General features: G+C 42.5%; 1 pseudogene; it reads right to left on the minus strand.

Moving 5' to 3' along the window:
• Positions 1-343: 343 nt before the first annotated feature.
• Positions 344-2,048, minus strand: LOC146679710 (uncharacterized; annotated as a pseudogene).
• Positions 2,049-7,647: the final 5,599 nt, after the last annotated feature.

Genomic DNA, 7,647 nt, shown 5'->3' on the forward strand with positions numbered 1-7,647 from the left:
CAAAGACATCAGTGTTCCAGGTGAATGTGAGTAATCATTTTGAAGGTCCTCTTCATTGTCTGCGAGTGGGCAGGGGATGTCCTCAATGTAGACTGTTCTAGTGGGAATGTGAATAGAAACAGAAGCTCTTGCCATAAAATCCATTCCCAGAATGAAAGGAGAGGACAAATCTGGTATTATGGCAAAACGCTGGTAAAAGTTCTTGTTCATGAATCCAATATTGAGCCAAATAACACCAACAGGGATATAGGGAGCATTATTGGTGAGGTTAACTGCAGGACCATTCCACTCACTTGTGTTTCTAGAGTAAGAGTCATTTACTTGAATGAGATCTGCTCGTACAGCCGAGAGGGAAGCACCCGTGTCGAGGGTAGCATCCACAGATGAAGCATTGAAGTTCACTTTCGTTCTTAGTGGGGTATTCCAGTGGACTTGTGAAAAATTGTCTTCCAAGTGTCCAAGACTGTGTCCACCCTGTAGTGAATCGGGCGTGTGAGGCTCCGTTAGTAACTGGGGGAAGGTTGGCCTCTGTGAAATGTCCTCCCCCCCTGTAGTTTCCCGACTGCCTGTATTGTGGCTGGGATGTGGTGCTGCTTAATTCCACCTTTTCATGGCCAGGGTCAGAGGGGCCAGGTGCTGGCAATGGCTGGACTGGGCCATGCCTAGTGGTGTTCGAGGCTCGTTGTGGGTGTTACAGTTTGGGCAGGTGCGTGTAGTGAACCCTGGCTGAGAGCATTTGAAGCAGTAAGGTTCAGGCTTATAGTTGTCTTTGCTACATAAAGCAGGCTGTGGTCTTTGTGGTCCAAGCACTGAGTGAAGCTCATGAGCGCGTAGCAGCAGGTCCATTACAGAAGTGACATTAGCGCCATACAGGGCAACTCTGTATTTTTCGAGAGCATGTTTACTAATTAGGTCAATTCTGTCTTTTTCAGGTGGGGGCCTCTTCAGTTTGTCAAACTCACTCAACATGTGGGCGACAAAGGTTGGGAGCGGCTCGTCCTGAGCCTGAACACGATCCAAAATTCCTCTCAGGATGCGTTCTTGGTTGTCGGAGGGCAGAAAAACTGTCTTAAACAGTTGACAGAATTTAGCCCATGATGTGATGTGGGAGCTCAGTGCCTTGAACCATTTCCCGGGCTCTTTTGCAAGAAAGTGTGGCAGTTCATTTAGCAATTGCCCATCAGTTAGGTTCAATGAGGCTTTGTATGTGCCAACTGCATTTAACCAGTCCTCAGGTTGCACTTTTCCGTCCCCAGCATACACAGGAGGCTCCAGCTTTGCGTGATGTAAAGCTGCCGCAATCACTCTGGAAGTGCTGCTGAGTTTAAGTGAGTGAGATGGGAGGAAAGGATTTGTAGGTTGAAATGGGTTGCTGGGCAGGAACGGATTGGTACTGTTGGTGGGTTCAGTTTTGTCCATCACATGAATATGAGGTGTCGATGTGGCCATTGGGAAAACAGGAGACTGTGGGACTGCAGGAGGGGGAGAGTTCCCCATTGTGAGTTGGTCCCACTGCCTTAGTAAACTCTGCTGTATGTTCAGTGAGTCACGTAAACAATCACTAAGCTTATTCACCTCAGTTCTTAACTCCACCACTTGTTGGCTAAGGCTAGGAGTCACATTTTCAACTATCTAGCACATAGGTAACGAGGTAAGTTCCATGTCTGAGTCAGAGTCGTCTGGGCAGTGTGCCATTGCGATTTCAAAAAAATTAAGCCGCTCCAGGGCACAGCGCAGTTATTGATTTAGCAGTAAAAGAGTCAGTTAGGTCAGACTAGAAAGACAAAACTGCAAAAATGCGTTCAAGATTAAATTTAGAAAAACCACATATAAAATTTCGCCCAACAACTGAAATTAGACTGGAGTGATCAGAACCATGTTATTACAATAGCATGTCTGCAACACTAGAGCTCAATGCAAGATTAGTTTTAAGTCGTTTTGTTATACTGAGCCAAAGACCAGCACCAACGGTTGTAGTCGGCCAAGCTATCACTTACATGTGCTACAGTCAGTCTCAGCAGAGGGAAAGGAGAATGAAAAGCCAGCAGAAATGTTCATGTCCAGGCTCTCCACAGAAGAATTAATCCTTAGAAGACGAAACCAACAACAAATAACAAATCCACGGAGTCCATTCGCGTCGCGGAGTCAGCTTCTCTCTTTTTCTTTCTCCCAAGCGGAGCAGCGGCACATCACGGTATCCAGAAATTAGTCGGGTCCCACCTGAGCTGAGGCTGCGGCCATGGCTGGAGAAAACGTCCGAGCGTCCGCAAAACTGGGGGGATTTCCGAGACAGTTCACGTGCTAGGAGAGAAGAATCCTCGGCGGGATGCAAAAATTGTCTGAAGTCCAAGGGGAAAAAGTTCGGGCGCCAGTTGTAACGTGCAGTGGAGATGAAGCCAGGCGTGGAGGTGTGCAGGTGGATAGCGAATGAGCAATAGCTTCTGACTTTCCAAAAAGTACTCATTTATTTACAATATCAAAAATAAAAGTGCTACCTCTACCACACATTACTAAAGAGCACACTAGTCCGCGTACACACGGGAGCATCCATTACAGGAGGAGTGCGAAGAAGAACAAAAAGGGGGTGACACCAGTCGTGAGACAGGAGGCGCCGCCATGTGGTGATACACTGCATTACAATAGCAACTGTTACAATATAAATATTGTTCTGAGAGGCTTTTTGTTGGTTGAGTCTGAAATTGATTGTATGTACAATTCATATCCTTATAGAACGGCAGAAATATGGTGTTTTATTAATAAACTTACATTTATGGATATAAAATAGCTAAAAGTATTAACAAATATTTTATAAAAAAACATTTATCATTCTTCCTGCGGAACTTAAAGAAAAAGAATAAAACATTTTCCCATCGTAAAGAAAACTCCCTTAAAATATGGACAATAACAAAACTGCTAAATTCTTCCAGAATCTCTGTGTAGAGGAACCAAAAGACATGTGCCACAGTTTCTGGATGATCCCCACAGAAAGTTCAATTAGTATTTATGTCTCTTTTAAATGTTACCATATAGTGACTGGCTGGGTCACATTTATGAAGAATTTTATATGAGATTTCCTTCACCTTGTTCACAATTAGATATTTATGGGATCATCCAGACTGTCTTCCAGGTGATATCTGGAACATGTCGGTTCCAGTAAGATATTCTATATATGGGAGAGACATGATATCTTCTTGGAATAAACTACGTATTCTCTTATTGCTGTTACCAAGTTCCTGTGAAAAGCAGATTTTTCCCACTGCTGACTCAGCTGGATCAGGGAGAGTGACTGAGGCAGATATTGAGCTGTCAGTGTTTTTATATAACATTAAAGTCCCTGAGGGTATGGCACCAAGCACCATTGAGAATTCCCCAACACTGTTTGACAAGTTTGACGAGCATCTTGACTTTTGGTCTTTGGATATCAACAGTCCTGGATATGTGACTTCTTGTTTAACAGAAATGTTACAGAGAGCATTTGCAGTGCAGCCTTTAATTGCTAGTAATTCACATTTTTTTAGATTTCGACATAAAGCAGATGCCTCAGAGAAATCACTAATAACACTAAGGGCTGGACGGATTTGATTTGCATTCTTCAAGAAGAGTGTGGTGTCATCAGCTAGCTGGCTGATGATGAGCTCCTTATCAGCTGTGCTGATTCCTTGTATAACAGGTCAAATCTCTGGGTGGAGTCTTAATCATTTTAATTGAGCTATTACCATTCGTGTACAAGGTTTTGATAGCTTTACAGAAAAATGCCAAATTTTTCCAAAGACTGGAAAATAAATTGATGTTCAATTGTATCAAAAGCCTTTTAAAAATCCAGGAAGAGAATGAAGCTATAGTCAGATACCAAATCAGAGTAATCAAGTAGATCTAAAACCAGTCTCATGTTCTTAGAAAGGTGTCTGTTTCTCATAAAGCCTGATTGTGTCTCATCGATAATTGTGTCCAAGAACTCTTTCATTCTGTTAGCAAGTACTAAAGCCATAATCTCATAGTCATCATTGAGCAGACAGATGGGTCTCCAATTATCAATAAGAAGTTAAGTCTTTGTTTGGCTTTGGAATAAGTGTTATGAGACCCTGAGTAAGAGTAGGAGGGAGGATGTTATTCTCTACACTTCCTATGAAAAGCTGCAGTAAGAACGGAGCCAGGAGATTAGAAAATGATTCATAAAACTCTGCAGTTAAACCATCTGTGCCGGGAGATTTGTTGGCCTTAAGTGCAGAAATAGGATTACAAACGTCCTCCACAGTCAGAGGGCTGTCACAGTGACTTCTATCTTCCACAACAATAGTTTTTAGGTTTTTAATATTATTGAGAAACAGCGTTGAGACATATACAGTGGGGCAAAAAAGAATTTAGTCAGCCACCGATTGTGCAAGTTCCCCCACTTAAAATGATGACAGAGGTCAGTAATTTGCACCAGAGGTACACTTCAACTGTGAGAGACAGAATGTGAAAAAAAAAATCCATGAATTCACATGGTAGGATTTGTAAAGAATTTATTCGTAAATCAGGGTGGAAAATAAGTATTTGGTCACCTCAAACATGGAAAATCTCTGGCTCTCACAGACCTGTAACGTCTTCTGTAAGACGCTTTTCTGTCCCCCATTCGTTACCTGTATGAATGGCACCTGTTTGAACTCATCATCTGTATAAAAGACACCTGTCCACAGCCTCAAACAGTCAGACTCCAAACTCCGCCATGGCCAAGACCAAAGAGCTTTCGAAGGACACCAGGAAAAGTATTGTAGACCTGCACCAGACTGGGAAGAGTGAATCTACAATAGGCAAGCAGCTTGGTGTGAAAAAATCAACTGTGGGAGCAATCATCAGAAAATGGAAGACATACAAGACCACTGATAATCTCCCACGATCTGGGGCTCCACGCAAGATCTCATCCCGTGGGGTCAAAATGATCATGAGAACGGTGAGCAAAGATCCCAGAACCACACGGGGGGACCTGGTGAATGACCTGCAGACAGCTGGGACCAAAGTAACAAAGGTCACCATCAGTAACACACTACAACGGCAGGGAATCAAATCCCGCAGTGCCAGACGTGTTCTGCTGCTGAAGCCAGTGCATGTCCAGGCCCGTCTGAAGTTTGCCAGAGAGCACATGGATGATACAGCAGAGGATTGGGAGAATGTCATGTGGTCAGATGAAACCAAAGTAGAACTTTTGGTATAAACTCAACTCGTCGTGTTTGGAGGACGAAGAATACTGAGTTGCATCCCAAGAACACCATACCTACTGTGAAGCATGGGGGTTTTCTGCCAAGGGGACAGGACGACTGATCCGTGTTAAGGACAGAATGAATGGGGCCATGTATCGTGATATTTTGAGCCAAAACCTCCTTCCATCAGTGAGAACTTTGAAGATGAAACGAGGCTGGGTCTTCCAACATGACAATGATCCCAAACACACCGCCCGGGCAACAAAGGAGTGGCTCCGTAAGAAGCATTTGAAAGTCCTGGAGTGGCCTAGCCAGTCTCCAGACCTCAACCCCATAGAAAATCTGTGGCGGGAGTTGAAAGTCCGTGTTGCTCGGCGACAGCCCCAAAACATCACTGCTCTCGAGAAGATCTGCATGGAGGAATGGGCCAAAATACCAGCTACTGTGTGTGCAAACCTGGTAAAGACCTATAGTAAACGTTTGACCTCTGTTATTGCCAACAAAGGTTATGTTACAAAGTATTGAGTTGTATTTTTGTTATTGACCAAATACTTATTTTCCACCCTGATTTACAAATAAATTCTTTACAAATCCTACCATGTGAATTCGTGGATTTTTTTTTTCACATTCTGTCTCTCACAGTTGACGTGTACCTCTGGTACAAATTACTGACTTCTGTCATCATTTTAAGTGGGGGAACTTGCACAATCGGTGGCTGACTAAATACTTTTTTGCCCCACTGTATATATATATATATTCTACTTTTCTAAATGATTGACTATTTCAATGGAGAACCTAAATGACACGGACCCGTGTTTGTTATTACATATCTCTATTTTGAATGTGACAAGTCTATCATTGCCTGTTATTCATAGGTATTAACAGAGTTTTTGGCCTTTTTTTCCTCTATAACAGTTAATTGACTCTTTACAGTGGCCTGCTATGGTTAATAATAACATGTTCAGTCATGAGTGAAATCAAAGCTTTTCTTCACTTTAGCATTTAACATTCCCAACAATATAATGTGATACCTTAATTAAAACACAGCTAATAAAACACAATTTTCTTAATGCAAACATCAGTGACTCAACATTAGCAACCAAAGGGTTCAGTCTGCAGCTCACACTCATGTGAAGCTACAGCCTCCCCCTTTAGTCTCTGTCATCCTTCTGCTCCTGCACAAACAAAGCAAGACAAAACCTCCACCCTTCTTTTACAGGCTGGGTGAATTGTTGTGGACATTCACTAATCCTAAAGTCGGCACCGTTTTTGTCTCAGTATCAAGTCAGTTAAACTTTTAGTCGTCAGTCCATCACAGTCCAGTCACATGCATACATCCACACACATTCATACCAGATATTGCTGATAATGGAGTCTCACGCGCAGCCTATTCGAGCCTCCATCACCAGCAAGATGACGTCATCATTTTAAAGGAAAACAGCTCCTTGTTTTTGGACTGGATTGACTCGCTGCAATCCTTTTAGGCTCAGGACTTCTCATGTGATCAATGTCACATATAAGTGAATTTCTCCCAAGCCCATTATAATCATGGAGAAAAACACTTTGCCACTGTTTCCAGTAAGAATATTTTATAGCGCTTTAAAGTTCAACCTCTCAGGTCTGGATTAAAGAGCTGATTTGTTAAATCGGGAACTCACAAAATACAAAAAATATCACCACCGGTGGATCACACCTCTCAGATGCTCTTATCTCAGTGCACTGTAACAAAAGCACAAACAAACGCAACCAATAAAATACTAATAAAGTAACAAATACTGGGGCCCATTGCAAACATGTCCAAGCATAAAACCTTCTTTCTCTCTCTTAGAGAAAGAAAACAATCCAAACCTCACTGATAAAATCAACCTAGTGTCAAGCAAAACCCAAAAATCAACCAAAACTTCACCAGAAAGTTTTCCTCCCTCCCGGGACAATATTGTGCAGGAATACAGGCACCGTAACTCCTTTTGCACTGACAAAAACATGTTGGATTTACTTGATTCAATAGTGGACACTGGTTGCACACAAAGGTTTTGCTTTGGCAGAAACTTAAACAACTGAGTTAAATCAACACAACCTTTTCATATTCAGTAAACCTGCATGTTGTGTTCATAAAACACGATTGAAACATGTTCAGATGGAGTAAGTTGAGCTCCTGGAACATTTTAATCCTTCAATTGAAATTGAATGGGTCTACAACAACTACCATCCTCCTATCTCTATCCTGGTTGCAGCAGGGCTGGGAAATAACCCTGAAGTGATAGGTTACCAGGCAGGGTACACCCTGGACAGCTCACCAGTCTATCAGATAGAAACACACAGCCGTTTACATTCATGGATAATTTAGCCCAGGACCTTCTTACTGTGGAGCAACAGCACTAACCAGCATGCCAACAATGGAGGAAATACAGGAAAGCTATGATTTCCTGTATTTGAGGCAGAATTCTTTTGTTCTTGCCCTTGACAG

Source organism: Copadichromis virginalis, unplaced genomic scaffold (genome assembly GCF_057382275.1).
Source record: "Copadichromis virginalis isolate Kocher_CV1m ecotype Utaka unplaced genomic scaffold, C_Virginalis_male_GT1.1 unmapped_scaffold_1, whole genome shotgun sequence".
In the NCBI taxonomy this organism is placed as follows: Eukaryota; Metazoa; Chordata; class Actinopteri; order Cichliformes; family Cichlidae; genus Copadichromis; species Copadichromis virginalis.